A 17,981-nucleotide genomic window follows, 5' to 3' on the forward strand; every position below is an offset into this window, starting at 1 on the left:
TGACCAGTAGCAGAGTTACACAACTGGAAATAAAATCACCATCATGTAACTCTGCTACCTGTCAATTGAAAAGTCATCCACCACAGGGTCTCCCTCTTGACACTCATTGTTCTCAGCCTTTTGGTTTGTCCTGCAGCTGCTGCCACCGTGATGAGCAAATGTTATACCCAAGATAGGAAAAGTACTACAAAGACGACATAAACGGATCCATAATATCTGTGATATCCAGACACTCTAGAGATCCGCAGAGAGAATGTGCTCTTGTTATTTGCAGGAGGATCTGGCCATGATTTGATGTTTATGCGGGATATTGGGCGTGGTTAGGGGCGTGGCTTAAACATGTCCCTCTTTTACAAATTCAAAAGTTGCGAGGTATGGTTTACCTCTAACAAAGTACAATATGTTATGAGGAAACCTCAGAATCTCTTGAAAAAACAAAAGAATTTCAAAGTTATTACCACATAAAGTGACATGTTGGATTTGAGACAATTGGCCTGGTCTATAAGGCCAAAACAGGCTGTGTTAAAATAATTAGAAAAGAGGCCCATAACTAACGCAAAAATAAATTAAAAACTATTTTTGGGACACCGCTCATGTTATGAATTAACATTTTTTTTGTAGCTTTTTAGTCCCACTTGGCAGTACCGCTCTTCCTCAACACAGGCTAGCAGTCCTCACCCCCACAGACCCCTTCTCCAACACAAACCAGCCGTTTACAGCGTCTTCCCTGCCGCCCACCTACTCTGTAGCGCTCTGGAAGAAGTATGAAAGTGGTCACGTGAGCGCAGAGAGACATGTGGCCGCGTGACGTCAGAACCTCGAAGGGGCCGTACACTAGAATCTACCATGCGCACAGCTCAGTATTCCAAACAGTACCCGCCCCTTCCAGTTCACGTGACCTCTCAGCAGGAACTCTGTGTTTTAGACTGTACCATTTGCAGTGCTCAGGATTTCCGCCTTGCGAAGCAGGTGGCATCGGTGACGGACAGGAGAGAGGTAAAACATTGTGAGAAGGACCCGGGTCTGTGACAAGTGTTATTAATAGTGTAATACGAACGTGGTCAATCCATAGAGCACGTTACGCGCTGCCTACTGGACGCCGCACTGCAGGCCGAGATTGTTCATGTATGTAGGAAATCGCCTTAAAATGTGTCGGTATTGGTGGCTTATTGTGTGACTTGATGGTAGCGAGAAAAGCGGATTTTTTAAAAGAGCATTTGCCTAAAGTTTTCTTTTCTTACCTCTTGTGTATGGCTAAAGATGTTGAGATTGAAGCTACTACTATAGAACGCAGTATGTTCTAAACAATGGGACGTTATAGCGGCATGCCGTGCCATCGTTGCAATTCTTTGTCACGCAATACTGCTGCCAAAAGATGATGTTGACGTTATGCAGTTTTGGACCTTGTTCACACTTCGCATATTCTGCAAGCATTTTCTAAGCCAAAACCAGAATTGGATCTAGGAGAGCAGACCTTTTAAGGCCTTCCTTTATACATTTCTTCTGTTTCTGTTTTTTGGCTTGAAAAATACATGCACATCTGCACTGTGTGAACAAGACCTTAACCCCTTCCCTCTTTGGCCACTTTTGACCTTCCTGAAAGAGCCTCATTTATCAAATCTGACATGTTTCACTTTATGTGGTAATAACTCCGGAATGCTTTCACCTATCCTAGCGATTCTGAGATTTTCTCGTGACATATTGTACTTTATAGCAAGGTTCGGATAGCACTAGGTTAAGGCGTGGGTGCATAAGTAGGGTCCCAACCCGATCCAATAGAGAAAAAGCACTATGCACACCAAAGTGGAAATTATTTTGCAGATAATTAATTTATTATATTTATAGCCAATGACAGTGCAGTGCACTACACTGTCATTGGCTATAAATATAATAAATTATTTATCTGCAAAATAATTTCCACTTTGGTGTGCATAGTGCTTTTTCTCTACATTGGACTTTGTTACTGGCAAAATTTGCTCGATACGTTCAATATTTAATTGTGAAAAACACCAAAATTTTGCGAAAAATTGCAAAAATTAGAATTTTTCTCTATTTAAATGCTGGTAAGACAGATAGTAATACCACACAAAGTAGTCGCTAATTAACATCCCCCATATGTCTACTTTATGTTTTCATCGTTTTTTTGAACATCCTTTTATTTTTCTAGGACGTTACAAGACTTAGGCTAGGTTCACACAGTTTTTTGCAGGCAGAAAATCTGCCTGAACTCTGTATGGAATTTTGAGGCAGATTTTGCTCTGCCTGCACGCCGATTTTCGCTGCGTTTTTGAACCCGCGGCCATTGAGCGCCGTGGGCATAAAACGCCGCAAAATTATGCTTTCTCTGCCTCCTATTGATGGCAATGGGAGGTCAGAGGCGTAAACGTCCGAAGATGGGGCATGTCCCTTCTTTTTCCCGCGAGCCGGTTTTTCCGCTTGCGGGAAAAAAACTCCTACCTCCCATTCAAATCAATGGGAGTCATTTTCGGATGTTTTTTGGCTCGTTTTCCCACGCGGTTTCCGCGTCAGAAAATTTCAAAAGGCTATTTTTACAGGGGCTGGTTCAGTTGTGAAGTGGCTTTGGGGCCTTATATATTAGAAACCCCCAATAAGTCACCCCATTTTAAAAATTGCACCCCTCAAAGTATTCAAAACAGCATTTAGAAAGTTTCTTAACCCTTTAGATGTTTCACAGGAATTAACGCAAAATAGATGTGAAATTTACAAATCTACCCGTTTTTTGTTTTTTTTGTAAGGCCTCATGCACACGAACTTATTTTTTCCCTCCCGTAAATACTGCCGTAAATACGGGTCCTTGGTCACACATATTTGACCCGTTTTGCACCAGTATTTACGGACCCGTGCCCGTAAATACGGGTCCGGTGTCACCAGTATTCCACCCGTATTTACTGGCATATTTTCGCTTTTTCGCTGCAAAATTGCACTGCACTAATCTGCAACCCTTCTCTCTATCAGTGCAGGATAGAGAGAAGGGGCAGCCCTTTCCGTAATAAAAGTTAAAGAAATTCATACTTACCCGGCCGTTGCCTTGGTGACGCGTCCCTCTCTTGACAATCCAGCCCGACCTCCCTGGATGACACGGCAGTCCATGTGACCGCTGCAGCCTGTGATTGGCTGCAGCGGTCACATGGGCTGAAACGTCATTCTGGGAGGCCGGACTGGAGGAAGAAGCAGGGAGTTCTGGGTAAGTATGAACGTCTTTTTTTTTTTTTTTTTTTTTTTTTTTCCCCAAGTTGATCTATATTGTGATCAGTAGTTTCTGTCCAGGGTGCTGAGTTATGGCCGATCGTTTAACTCTTTCAGCACCCTAGACAGTGACTATTTACTTACGTCGCCTAGCATTGTTCCCGTAATTACGGGTGCACACACGTAGTAACCCGTAATTACGAGAACCCCATAGACTTCTATGGGCCTGCCCGTGCCGTAATTACTACCTAAGCTAGGACATGTTCTATATTTGTTAAGGGCCCTGGCACCTTCCCGTAAGCATACGGGGAGGTACCCGTGGCCAATAGAAGTCTATGGGCCCGTAATTACGGGCGTTTTTACGTTCGTGTGCATGGGGCCTTACACAAAGTTTTACCAGAGAAACGCAACTCAATATTTATTGCTCAGGTTCTACAGCTTAGAAATATCCCACATGTGGCCCTAGTGTGCTAATAGACTGAAGCGCCGGCCTCCGAAGCAAAGGAGCACCTAGAGGATTTTGGGGCCTTCTTTTTATTAGAATATATTTTAGGCACAATTTCAGGTTTGAAGGGCTCTTGCGGTGCCAAAATAGTGGAAACCCCCCAAAAGTGACCCCATTTGACAAACTACACACCTCAAGGAAATTATCTAGCGGTATAGTGAGCATTTTGACCCCACAGGTTTATTGTAGAAATTATTGAAACTAGGCCGTAAATATTAAAATCTACGTTTTTTTCAATGAAAATGTAGGTTTAGCTAATTTTTTTTCATTTCCACAAGGACTAAAGGAAATACAGCACTGCAAAACTTGTAAAGCAATTTCTCCTGAGCAAAACCGTATCCCACATGTGGTCATAAACAGCTGTTTGGACACAAGGCAGGGCTCAGAAGGGAAAGAGCGCCATTTGGCTTTTGGTGCTCAAATTTAGCAGGAATGGTTTGCGGAGGCCATGTCGCATTGGCAAAGCCCCTGAGGCGACAAAGCAGTGGAAACCCCCCACAAGTGACCCCATTTTGTAAACTACACCCATTGAGGAAATTAGCTAGAGTCATAGTGAGCATTTTGACCGCACAGGTTTTTTGCAGAAATTATTGGAATTAGGCTGTAAAAATTAAAATCTACATTTTTTTTCAAAGAAAATGTAGATTTAGCTATTCATTTTTTCATTTCCACAACGACTAAAGGAGAAAAAGCAAAATGTGTAAAGCAATTACTCCTGAGTACAACAATACCCCATATGTGGTAATAAACTGCTTTTTGGGCACACAGTGGGGCTCAGAAGAGAAGAAGTGCCATTTGGCTTTCGGAGTACAGATTTTACTGGATTGGTTTCTGAGGGCTTTGTCGCGTGGGACCAAAGCAGTGGAAACCCCCCAGAAGTGACCACATTTTGGAATCTACACCCCTCAAGGTATTCACCTAGGGGTGTAGTGAGCATGTTAACCCCGCAGGTGTTTTGCAGAAATTAGTGTGTACTCGATGTTGCAGAGTGAAAATGGGATTTTTTTTTCATAGATATGCCATTATGTGGTGCCCAGCTTGTGCCACCATAACAAGACAGCTCTCTAAGGGTATGTTCACACTGCCTATTTTCGGCCGTTTTTCATCAGCCGATTGATTGCAATGGGAAAAAACGGCGTTCTGTTCCGACGGGCCGTTTTTTCGCGCGGCCGTTTTGAAAAACGTTTGCGTAAAAAACGGCCGGGAAAAAGAAGTGCATGTCACTTCTTGGGACGTTTTTGGAGCCGTTTTTCATAGACTCCATTGAAAACAGCTCCGAAAACGCAGCGAAAAACACGAGTTGCCCAAAAAACGTCTGAAAATCAGGAGCTGTTTTCCCTTGAACAGCTCCGTATTTTCAGACATTTTTGAGTTTGTGTGTGAACATACCCTAATTATGATGCTGTGTTTTCCGGTTTTAGAATCTCCCTACGTGTGGCCCTAATCTTTTGCCTGGATATTCGACCAGTGAAAGAGTACCATGTAAAATTGAGGCCTGATTTGGCGATTTACAAAGTATTGGTTCACTATTGCAGAGCTCAGATGTGAAATATTAAAAGAAACCCCTGAGAAGTGACCCCATTTTGGCATTTATTAAGGGGTGTAGTGTGCATTTTCACCCCACAGGTCTTTTCCATAAATTATTGCGCTGCGGATGGTGCAAAGTAAGGCCCCATGCACACGACCGTAAAAACTGCCGTAATTACGGCCTTAGTTACGGGCCCATAGCCTTCTATTGGCCACGGGTACCTCCCCGTATGCTTACGGGAAGGTGCCCGTGCCGTTGAAAAAGATAGAACATGTCCTATTTCAGGCCGTAATTACGGCACGGGCAGGCCATAGAAGTCTATGGGGCTCCCGTAATTACGGGTGACTACGTGTGTGCACCCGTAATTACGGGAGCGTTGCTAGGCGACGTCAGTAAATAGTCACTGTCCAGGGTGCTGAAAGAGTTAAACGATCGTCAGTAACTGTTTCAGCACCCTGGACAGTGGCTACCGATCACAATATAGATAAAGCTGTAAAAAAAAAAAAAAGAAGACGTTCATACTTACCCAGAACTCCCCGCTTCTTCCTCCAGTCCGGCCTCCTGGGATGACGTTACAGCCTATGTGACTGCTGCAGCCTATCACAAGCCAATCGCTGGCTGCAGCGGTCACATGGACTGCCGCGTCATCCAGGGAGGTCAGACTGGATGTCAAGAGAGGGACTCGTCACCAAGGCAACGGCCGGGTAAGTATGAATTTCTTTTACTTTTATTACGGAAAGGGCTGCCCCTTCTCTCTATCCTGCACTGATAGAGAGAAGGGCTGCCGATTAGTGCAGTGCAATTTTGCAGCCAAAAACATGCCCATAATTACAGCCTGAAATAGGACATGTTCTATATTTGCCACATATGCCACTGAAATGGCATATCTATGGAAAAATGTAAATGTTAAGGCCTCATGCACACGACCGTATTTTTGTCCACACGTAAATACTGGTGCAATACGGGTCGAATACGTGTGACCAAGGACCCGTATTTACGCCAGTATTTATGAGTGGACAAAAATACGGTCGTGTGCATGAGGCCTTAACATTTAAATTTTTCCATAGGTATGCCATTTCAGTGGCATATGTGGCAAATATAGAACATGTCCTATTTCCGGCTGTAATTATGGCAAGTCTATGGGGCTCCCGTAATTACGGGTGGCTACTTGTGAGCACCTGTAAATACGGGAGCGTTGCTAGGCGACTTCATTGTATATATATTTTTTAATAGAGAAGCAGAGAAAATGGCGTCTGTGTGATCATGTGACCCTTTTAAGGGGTTTGGACATGATTGTGACATCATTTCCAGCCTCCCTTTTTTCACGGGTCCGTAAATACGGGTGGAATACGTATGACAACGGACCCGTATTTATGGCTAGTATTTTGCGGAAGGGAATAAATAAGGTCGTGTGCATTGGGCCTAAGAGAACAGGGCGATTGTGTTTTATTTTATTACTTGAAACCTTTATTATATGTTTCAAAACTTTTTTTTTTTTTACACTTTCTTTCCAAGTCCCACTAGGTCCAACTGTCAGGACCTAGGTCCACTACCTAGGTAGTGCAATATATTCGATCTCCCAGTCATTCACTGACATCAAGCCGATTAGGCTTCACATCCCGGCGGGGCCTAATTGGCTTCCGTAATGGCAGAGCAGAAGGCCATTGTTAGGTCTCCTGTTGCCATAGCAGCATCGGCAGTCCTGATGGCAGGGCTGGCGATCTGCTAGCAACCTCTAAGATGCAGCGATCGCTGCATCGAAGGGGTTAATGGCAGGGATAGGAGCTAGCTCCGGTTCCTGCCGTTACAGGTGGATGTCAGCTGTAATATACAGCTGACATCCACCGGTGATGACGCTGGTTCAGCTCCTAAGCCGGTGCCATCTTGCCGTCTGCTACGGACGCCTTCCAGGCCCCGCCGCCAGTTTCCCATGCTAGGCAGACCGGGAGGCCAGTATTAGTAATTTCATTGCTGGAGTTCCGATGAGCTGCAAACAGCTTAAATGCAGCGATCGCGTTTGAGCGCTACATGTAAGGGGTTAATGGCGGGGATCGAAGCTAATTTAGTTCCCTGCCATTACAGACGGATGTCAGCTGTAAGATACCGCTGACATCCGGTGATGGTGGCTCCGACTCCGCTTCTGAGCCGGTGTCCACCATTTGTCGTATGGATATGGCAAAATGCGGGTAGCACTAGCTTTCCGTGACATATCCATACAAATTTTGGGAAGGGGTTAAAGGGAAGGTGTCATGAAATTTATCATATTGCTTTTAATATGATATTAACATAAATGTTATTTATTTGTGTTCTCATGTTCTACCTTTTACTTCTCTATGGGGGCTGCCGGTTTTTTTTCATCTCTGTATGTGTCGATTAACCACACATACAGAGATGGAATACGGCACATACAACCCTATAGAGAATGCAAACAGGAGCCGTTCCATTCTCTGAAGCGTACGCCGTCTGTGTGGGAACGGCGCATGCGCCGCTCCCACACAGACCAAAACAAAGCACGTTTTGCAGTGCGTAATTCGGCGCCATTTTCATGTGGACCGGAAGCCGCTGTCGGACAGTAAGATGACGACTTCCGGCCGCGGCTTCTGGCCATATGTTCCACGAAGCGAATGCGCAAGTAATAGGAGCGGAGGCGGCAGCAGGAGCAAGTAAGTTATGTTTGTGTATGTGATGCGAGTATAACACGAACATAATACAGTCTGCTGAGCACTGTATCTAATCCTCCTACACTGTGCAGTCGCTCAGAAAATGGCGGCACACGGTGTAGGAGGTTTGAAAATTCAAACCCCTCCTTCTCCTGGCACTAGCCAGAATAAGGGAGGGGGGATTGTGTGAGGACACTAGAGAGAGTGTGTCTACCCCAAATTTGCAGCATAAAGCAATGAGGTTGCTTTACCACATTGACCATGCTGCAATTTTGGGAACTGCTCCCTCTAGTGGCCAGCACATGGAAATGTTATAAATTAGAATCTAATTTATAATATTTCCTGACTTGTGAAAAAATAAAAAAAAATTAAAACAAATCACTTAAAGAGGCTCTGTCACCAGATTTTGCAACCCCTATCTCCTATTGCAGCAGATCGGCGCTGCAATGTAGATAAGAGTAACGTTTTTGTTTTTTAAAAACGAGCATTTTTGGCCAAGTTATGACCATTTTTATATTTATGTAAATGAGGCTTTCTAAAGTACAACTGGGCGTGTATTATGTGCGTACATCGGGGCATTTTTACTTCTTTTACTAGCTGGGCGTTCTGACGAGAAGTATCATCCACTTCTCTTCGTTACCACACAGCTTCTGGCAGTGCAGACACACAGCGTGTTCTCGAGAGATCACGCTGTGACGTCACTCACTTCCTGCCCCAGGTCCTGCATCGTGTCGGCCACATCGGCACCAGAGGCTACAGTTGATTCTGCAGCAGCATCAGCGTTTGCAGGTAAGTAGCTACATCGACTTACCTGCAAACGCCGATGCTGCTGCAGAATCAACTGTAGCCTCTGGTGCCGATGTGTCCTCGCTCGTCCGACACGATGCAGGACCTGTGAGTGACGTCACAGCGTGATCTCTCGAGAACACGCTGTGTCTGCACTGCCAGAAGCTGGGCGTTGTGAAGAGAAGTGGATGATGCTGATTCGTCAGCATCATACACTTCTATACACAACGCCCAGCTAGTAAAAGTAAAAAAAACGCCCAGCTGTACATACACAATACACGCCCACTTGTACATAACTTTAAACACGCCCAGTTGTACCTTAGAAAGCCTCATTTACATAAATATAAAAATGGCCATAACTTGGCCAAAAATGCTTGTTTAAAAAAAATCAAAAAAACGTTACTCTTATCTCCATTGCAGCGCCGATCTGCTGCAATAGGAGATAGGGGTTGCAAAATCTGGTGACAGAGCCTCTTTAAATAATTGTTTAACTAAAAAAATAAAAATACATTTCTGACACATTCCCTTTAATGGTAATACTTTTATTTGTATGTCTGGCCTAATCTGTCGTGTTTGTTGTTTTCTTTGAATATGGTCGTCTACCAGAACACTGTTAGGGTATGTTCACACGCTAGCTGGCTTTTACGGCTGAAATGACAGCCTGTTTCCAGAAGAAAACAGCTGCATCGTTTCAGCCGTAAAAGCTCCTCATAATATACGAGGCGTCTGTGACGCTCGTATATCTTGAGCTGCTCTTCTTTGAGTTCAATGAAGAACGGCTCAAATTACGTGGCAAAGAAGTGCCCTGCAAATAATGTATATAAGTGCCCTGCACTTCTTTGCCGAGGCAGTCAATTTACGCGTCGTCGTTTGACAGCTGTCAAACGACGACGCGTAAATGACAGGTCGTCTGCACAATACGTCGGCAAACCCATTCAAATGAATGGGCAGATGTTTGCCGACGTATTGTAGCCCTATTTTCAGACGTAAAACGAGGCATAATACGTCTGAAAATAGGTCGTGTGAGCCCAACCTAATACTGCAGCCCACCCTGTTTTATCAAATGCTGAATTTTAAATCATTATGTAGAATGCATGATAGATTGTGTGGCATAAAGTGTGATGGTGTCTAGGAATCAACGGGTTGTTCTGTCTTCTGTAAATAAGATAGTATAGACATAATACTTCCTCAAGGTGAAAGTTTAGGTCTGCGTGTGACCCCCTCAACAGCACAAATCGGTCTCCTGGTTTGCTGCAATGCATTATATATGTAAAATTTTACCCCCCCCCCCCCCGTCACTATTGACTGACGGCTGACCTGTATACACGCAGATACATGTCGACCGTCAGTTTACTTTTTATTTTGAGTTAGTTGCTATAACCAGACAGAACAATAAATTTTTCGACACTTTTTTTATTCATTGAAATTAAACGACGCTAGCACTTTCTCAATTAGTCTTGCTTAAAAAGGTTGTCAACTTTAGACCATCATTTTTTTTAGTAGTGTCCCCTGACAATAAGTTAATTGGGTTTGTCCCAGTGCTTTAACCCCTTGAGTAACCAAGCTCATTTTGGCCTTGAGGACCAGACCCATGTTTTCAAATATGATGTCACTTTATGTGGTAATTACTCTGGAATGCTTTTGCCTATCCAATTGATTCTGAGATTGTTTTCTCGTGATATATTGTACTTTATGTTAGTGAAAAAATTTGGTTGATAAATTCATTGCTTATTTGTGAAAAACACGAAAATTTTGAGGAAATTTGAAGAAATTATGATTTTTCCAATTTTAAATGTATCTGCTTGTAAAACAGATAGTAATACCACACAAAATAGTTACTAATTAACATTTCCCATATGTCTACATTATGTTTGCTTCGTTTTTTGAACATCCTTTTATTTTTCTAGGACGTTGCAAGGCTTAGAACTTTAGCAGCAATTTCTGATTATTTTTAAGAAAATTTCAAAAAGCTATTTTATTCAGGGACGAGTTCAGTTCTGAAGTGGTTTTGAGGGCCCTATATATTAGAAACCCCCATAAACACCCCATTGTGAAAACTGCACCCCTCAAAGTATCCAAACCAGCATTCAGAAAGTTTTTCAACCCTTTAGGTGTTTTACAGGAATTGAAGGAAAGTAGAGCTGAAATTTTCAAATGTCATTTTTTTTTTTTGTACAAAATTCATATGTAATAAAAAAAATATTGTACCACAGAAGGTTTTACCTGAGAAATGCATCTCAATTTTTATTGCCCAGGTTCTGCAGTTTTTAGAAATATCCCACATGTGGCCCTCGTGTGCTAATGGACTGAAACACAGGCCTCAGAAGCAAAGGAGCACCTCGTGGATTTTGGGGCCTCCTTTTTTCAGAATATATTTTAGGCACCATGTCCGGTTTGAAGAGGTCTTGTGGTGCCAAACAGTGGAAACCCCCAAAAGTGACCCCCATTTTTTAAACGACACCCCTCAGGGAATTTATCTAGGGGTATAGTTAGTATTTTGACCCCACAGGTATTTTGCTATATTTATTGGAGTTAGTCTATGAAAATGTACTTTTTATTTTTCTGGAAAAACGTGAAAAATTCTAATTTTTGCAAGAAATAAAGGAGAAAAAGCACACCAACATTTGTAAAGCAATTTCTCCCGATTACGGAAATACCCCATATGTGGTAATAAACTGCTGTTTGGACCCTCAACAGGGCTCAGAAGGGAAGGAGCGCCATTTGGATTTTGGAGCGCTGATTTTACTGGAATGGTTTTCGGTGGCGTGTAACGTTTGCAACGCCCTGGAGGGACCTAAACAGTGGAAACCCCCCAACATTTTTCCAGTGGTATAGTTAGCATTTTGACCCCACAGGTTTTTTTGCTGAATTTATTGGAATTAGTCTGTGAAGATGAAAAGAGACTATTTTTTGGAAAAAAAACAGAATTTTCAAATTTTTATAAGGAATAAAGGAGAAAAAGCACCTCAACATTTGTAAAGCAATTTCTCCTGAGTACGGTAATACCCCATATGTGGTAATAAACTGCTGTTTGGATCCACGGCAGGGCTCAGAAGCGATGGAGCACCATTTGGATTTTGCAGCTCAGATGAATTGGTTTCTGGGGGCTATGTCGCATTTGCAGAGCGCCTGAAGTACCAGTACAGTAGAAATTCCCCAGGTGTGATCCCAATTTGGAGACTATACCCCTGAAAGAATTAAATTAGAGGTGTAGTGAGCATTTTAAGCCCTCAGATGTTTTATAGATTTTATTAGAATTGGTCCGTGAAAATGAAAACATTTTTTTTTTCCAATAACCTGTAGATTTAGCTCATCATTTTTCATTTCCACAAGGAATACAGGAGAAAAGACACCCCAAAATGTGTTACACAATTTCTCCTGAGTAGGGTAATACCCCAAACGGCTATTTGGACATACGGCAAGGGTCTAAACGGAAAAAGCGCAATTTCGTTTTTGGAGTGGAGATTTTACAAAATTAGTTTTTGACGCCATGTTGCATTGCGCTGAGGTACCAGTACAGTGAAAACTCCCGAGAAGTGACCCCATTTAGGAAACTACACCCCTCAAGGAATTCATCTAGAAGTGTAGTGAGCATTTTGACCCCCAAAGGTTTTGCAGAAATTAGTGCACAGTGGATGTTGCAGATTGAAAATTGCCATTTTCCACAGATATGCTATTTCAGTGCCCAATGTGTTGGGCCCAGCATGTACCACTGGAGACATACGCCCCATAAATTGTTAAGTGGTTTGCCAGAGTATGGTAATACCCCATATGTGGTCATAAACTGCTGTTTGAGCACACTGCCAGGCCCAGAAGGAGCGCCATTTGGCTTTTGGAGCGCAGATTTTGCTTGGTGGTAGTTTTGTTTAGTGTTTCAGTTTATAATGTGGGGGTATATGTTAGCTGTGCGGAGTAGATCAGGGTATATGTTAGCTGTGCGGAGTAGATCAGGGTATATGTTAGCTGTGCGGAGTAGATCAGGGTATATGTTAGCTGTGCGGAGTAGATCAGGGTATATGTTAGCTGTGCGGAGTAGATCAGGGTATATGTTAGCTGTGCGGAGTACATCCGGGTATATGTTAGCTGTGCGGAGTACATCCGGGTATATGTAAGCTGTGAGGAGTACTCCGCCCAGTTTACACATACCCTGATGTACTCCGCCCAGCTTACATATACCCTGATGTACTCCGCCCAGCTTACATATACCCTGATGTACTCCGCCCAGCTTACATATACCCTGATGTACTCCGCCCAGTTTACATATACCCTGATGTACTCCGCCCAGCTTACATATACCCTGATGTACTCCGCCCAGCTTACATATACCCTGATGTACTCCACAGTTTACATATACCCTGATGTACTCCACAGTTTACATATACCCTGATGTACTCCGCCCAGCTTACATATAGCCTGATGTACTCCGCCCAGCTTACATATACCCTGATGTACTCCTCCCAGGGTATATGTAAGCTGGGCGGAGTACATCAGGGTATATGTAAGCTGGGCGGAGTGCAACAGGTCATAATAGGATGATGTAATAATGGGGAGAATGGATAATAAAATTAATTGTCACTAGCCATGGATATACACTTTGAACCAATCCTTTATGCACAGGCCGGATTATTGGGTGCAGGAGTCGCACTTCTAAAGGGTGTCTGGTATTGTACAAAATATCCGCACTCCAGCATTGCCTAATCTTGACTACTTCACTAGCCCCATATGTAGCACAGACCTCAAAATGTCATCGTTTCCGCTGCATTTACAGGGTCTACCAGTGGGGGCTGCAAATGATGACGTGGGGTTTTAGGTGAAGAACTGCTGCACATATAAATTAGTCTGGGCCGTTATATTGCATTATTGCGTTCCAAGAGTCCTAACTTTTTTTATTTTTCCATTGACGAGCTGTGTGAGTGCTTGATTTTCATGGGACGAGCTGTAGTATTTATTAGTATCATTTTGGGGTACATGCGATAATTTGATGAGTTTTTATTCCATTTTTTGTGAGGTGAGGAGACAAAAACAAATTCTTTCACTGTTTTTTTTAATAATTTTTTAACGGCGTTCTCTGTGTAGTATAAACATGTTTACTTTATTGTGCGGTTGGATACGATTTTTATTGGTACCGTGTTTGGCTACGCGTGACTTTTTGATCACTTTTTATTCCATTTTTTTTGGAAAGAACGTGACCAAAAAAGGAAATTCTGGCATTGTTTTTTATTGTATTTTTTTTACGGTGTTCACCGTGCGGGATAAATAATATATTTTTTTAGGTCAGGCCGATACGAACGCGGTGGTATCTAGTATGTCTTTTTTTTTTTCTAATTATAAAGGACTTGATCAGGGAAACAGGGCGATTTATTTTTTTTATTACGTAAAACTTTTATTTATTTATCGAAAACTTTTTTTTTTCACTTTTTTATTTTACACTTACTAGGAGACTGGAAGATCTTATCTTCTGATCCCCTGTACAATACACTGCACTACTTCTGTATGTACTTGTGTATTGTAACTGTCACTTTACAACTGACAGTTGAGCCTATTACATCCTGCCTTGGGCAGGACCTCATAGGCTCCCGAACCTGGCAACCAGGAAGCCGTTGCCAGGCGCCGTTGCTAGGCTTCCTGGTTGCCATTGCAACCATCAGAACCCCGCGATTTTTTGCGGGGGGGGGGGGGGGGGAGCAATGGAGTGCAGAGGGAGCCCCCTCCCTCTGTATCAATCACTTAAATGCCGCTGTTGCTATTTACAGCGGCATTCAAGGGGTTAAACTACAGCGATCGGAGAGAATAGTGATCGCTGTTGTTGCAGTGGGATGTCGGCTGTATATTACAGCCGACACCCGATGAAGATGGAGCGAGCACAGCTCCTGTGCCCGCTTCATCCTCAGCGCGTTACTATATGCCCATTTTCGGGAAGGGGTTAATAAAAATAGTGTTGTTTTTTTTTCTTACATAGCTTTCTCTGATCTCCTCACGGATCTCACAGAAATGAGGAGATCAGAGAAAGTGACGAGCTCTCTCTCCTGTAGACGACGTCACAGGATTTGGGCTAATAGAGCATGCCCATCCCTATAATTTGCTGCATTTATAGGGGTTGTCCCTTGTACTTGGCTAATTCCAAAAGACTCATAGAGAATAATTTGAGCAGTAGTGGCCATGCTTGTTCACTGTGCCATTCAAACAAGGGACCCTCGTTCTCCTAATACGTTGGTAATACGTTGGTGGTGCCAGCGGTTGGACGTTTTATCAATTATCGTGTGGATGGGTGATGAATTATTTTTGAGGGACAACTCATTGCAGCGTGTTATGGAGACCGATACACTTTAAATTGGTAAGGGACTAAAATGTAAAGTATATTAACCCGTTCATGACCGCCCCATAGTGGTTTTAGGGTGGCCACTAACGGGCATTATTCCGTTGCAATAGCCTTTTTACGGCGCTGCATCGGAATAAATAAACAGAGCAGGGAGCCGTTAACCCCTACCCGCACGAGTAAGTAACTATACGTTGTTGCGGGAGGTTACTTCCCGCACGAGGACATATTGTTACTGAGTCGTTCCCAATGTACACAGCCGGTGGCTGCGTGCGCTGAGAACCGGCAGAGAAGCTGTCCCTGGACAGCTAACACTCCCGAGTCACCGGCTTCGGACCCCGATTAGCGGTCCGATGCCGGCTATCGATGTGGTCGGTGGATTTGTACGGATCCACCGATCATTGTTTTTACTGTTAAAGTTTGAAAAACGGTTACAAAGGTCCCCCTCTCTGCCCCATGCAACATGTGACCGGCATTTGTCAGTAAGTGTCAGTCAGCGTCAATCCATTGTCAGTGTCAATCCGTAGCGTCCATGTCAGTCAGCCTCCGTGTCCGTTAGTACTATAAAACAAAAAAACATTTTGTTAGTGTTTTCCGTTAGAAAAATGTGAAAAAAACACAAAAACTGTGTTTCAGTGTTGGGGTATGTTCACACGAGGGCGTCCGTTACGGCTGAAATTACGGTCATGTTTCAGCCTGAAAACATCCCCGTAATTTCGGCCGTTACGGCATGTGCAGGCACTTGAACGCCGCGTCCATTACGGCCGTAATTAGCGCTGCTATTCATTGGAGTCAATGAATAACGGCTCCAATTACGGCCAAAGAAGTGACAGGTCACTTCTTTGACGCGGGCGTCTATTTACGCGCCGTCTTTTGACAGCGGCGCGTAAATTACACCTCGTGTGAACAGACAAACGTCTGCCCATTGCTTTCAATGGGCAGATGTTTGTCAACGCTATTGAGGCGCTATTTTCAGACGTAATTCGGGGCAAAAACGTCCGAATTACGTCCGTAAATAGGCCGTGTGAACATACCCTTAGAATTTATGTTAAAAAACAAAACAAAAAACTTTGTTACAGTTCTCTGTGCTACGTGTGTAAGCACTACATATACAGGGTGGGCCATTTATATGGATACACCTAAATAAAATGGGAATGGTTGGTGATATTAACTTCCTGTTTGTGACACATTAGTATATGGGAGGGGGGAAACTTTTCAAGCTGGGTGTTGACCATGGCGGCCATTTTTAAGTCGGACATTTTGTATCCAACTTTAGTTTTTCCAATGGGAAGAGGGTCATGTGACTCATCAAACTTATCGAGAATTTCACAAGAAAAACAATGGTGTGCTTGGTTTTAACGTTACTTTATTCTTTCATGAGTTATTTACAAGTTTCTCACCACTTTTATAAAATGTGTTCAAAGTGCTGCCCATTGTGTTGGATTGTCAATGCAACCCTCTTCTCCCACTCTTCACACACTGATAGCAACACCGCAGAAGAAATGCTAGCACAGGCTTCCAGTATCCGTAGTTTCAGTTGCTGCACATCTCGTATCTTCACAGCATAGACAATTGCCTTCAGATGACCCCAAAGATAAAAGTCTAAGGGGGTCTGATCGGGAGACCTAGGGGGCCATTCAACTGGCCCACGACGACCAATCCACTTTCCAGGAAGCTGTTCATCTAGGAATGCTCGGACCTGACACCCATAATGTGGTGGGCACCATCTTGCTGGAAAAACTCAGGGAACGTGCCAGCTTCAGTGCATAAAGAGGGAAACACATCATCATGTAGCAATTTCAGATATCCCGTGGCCTTGAGGTTCCCATTGATGAAGAATGGCCCCACTATCTTTGTACCCCATATACCACACCATACCATCACTTTTTGTGTTCCAACAGTCTTGGAGGGATCTATCCAATGTGGGTTAGTGTCAGACCAATAGCGGTGGTTTTGTTTGTTAACTTCACCATTCACATAAAAGTTTGCCTCATCACTGAACAAAATGTTCTGTGTAAACTGAGGGTCCTGTTCCAATTTTTTTTTGCCCATTCTTTATATTCAGTGCGCCGATCTGGGTCATCCTCGTTGAGATGCTGCAGCAGCTGGAGTTTGTAAGGGTGCCATTTGTGAGTAGCTAATATCCGCCGAAGGGATGTTCGACTGATGCCACTCTCCAGTGACATGCGGCGAGTGCTAAGCTGTGGGCTCTTGCTGAATGAAGCTAGGACAGCCACTGATGTTTCTTCATTAATGACCGTTTTCATGCGTCCACATTTGGGCAAAGCCAACACTGAACCAGTTTCACAAAACTTGGCAAGCAGTTTGCAAACTGTAGCATGGGAGATGGGTGGTCTCGTAGGGTGTCTTGCATGGAAATCTGCTGCAATGACCCGGGTACTGCGTTCACCAGACATCAACACAATTTCTATCCGCGCCTCACGTGTTAACCTCTGCGACATGTCAATGGCTGTAAACAAAGAGAAGCTTGTAAATAACTTATGAAAGAATAAAGTGACATTAACCCCTTCCCGCACACGGGCGTGACTGTACATCCAAAATCTAAGTGAGTTCCCGCACTCGGGTGTACAGTCACGCCCTGTAGATAAAGCGAGCACAGGAGCTGTGCGTGCTTTATCTTCCGTGGCTCTCAGCTGTTATACACATCTGACATGCCGCTGCGATGGCTGTTACCACTGATCGCAGCCATTTAACCCCCTCAATGCGGCTGTCAATGACGTCCGCCGCATTGAAGTGGTTTACAGAGGGAGGGAGCTACCTCCTGTATTCCCCGGGCCCCCCCGCGATGGATCGCGGGTGGCGATTGTTGCTATGGCAACCAGGAAGCAGTTATTAGGCTTCCTGGTTGCCAAGGTACGGAAGCCTATTAGGTCCTGCCTGATGCACTGCACTACATAAGTAGTGCAGTGCATCGTACCGGGGATCAGAAGACCAGATCTTCATGTCCCCAGGTCAGTG

General features: G+C 43.8%; 1 protein-coding gene across 8 annotated transcripts in view; it reads left to right on the plus strand.

Moving 5' to 3' along the window:
* The first annotated feature begins 907 nt into the window (after positions 1-907).
* The window catches only part of ZC3H11A (zinc finger CCCH-type containing 11A), a 212,637-nt gene continuing 195,563 nt past the window's right edge, over positions 908-17,981 (plus strand). For all 8 annotated transcript variants that reach the window (XM_075853611.1, XM_075853614.1, XM_075853604.1 and 5 more), the window contains exon 1: positions 908-996. The gene's annotated coding sequence lies outside the window, so the exon portion shown is untranslated. The remainder of the gene's footprint in view (positions 997-17,981) is intronic.

This window comes from Rhinoderma darwinii, chromosome 2, assembly GCF_050947455.1.
Source record: "Rhinoderma darwinii isolate aRhiDar2 chromosome 2, aRhiDar2.hap1, whole genome shotgun sequence".
Classification (NCBI taxonomy): domain Eukaryota; kingdom Metazoa; phylum Chordata; class Amphibia; order Anura; family Rhinodermatidae; genus Rhinoderma; species Rhinoderma darwinii.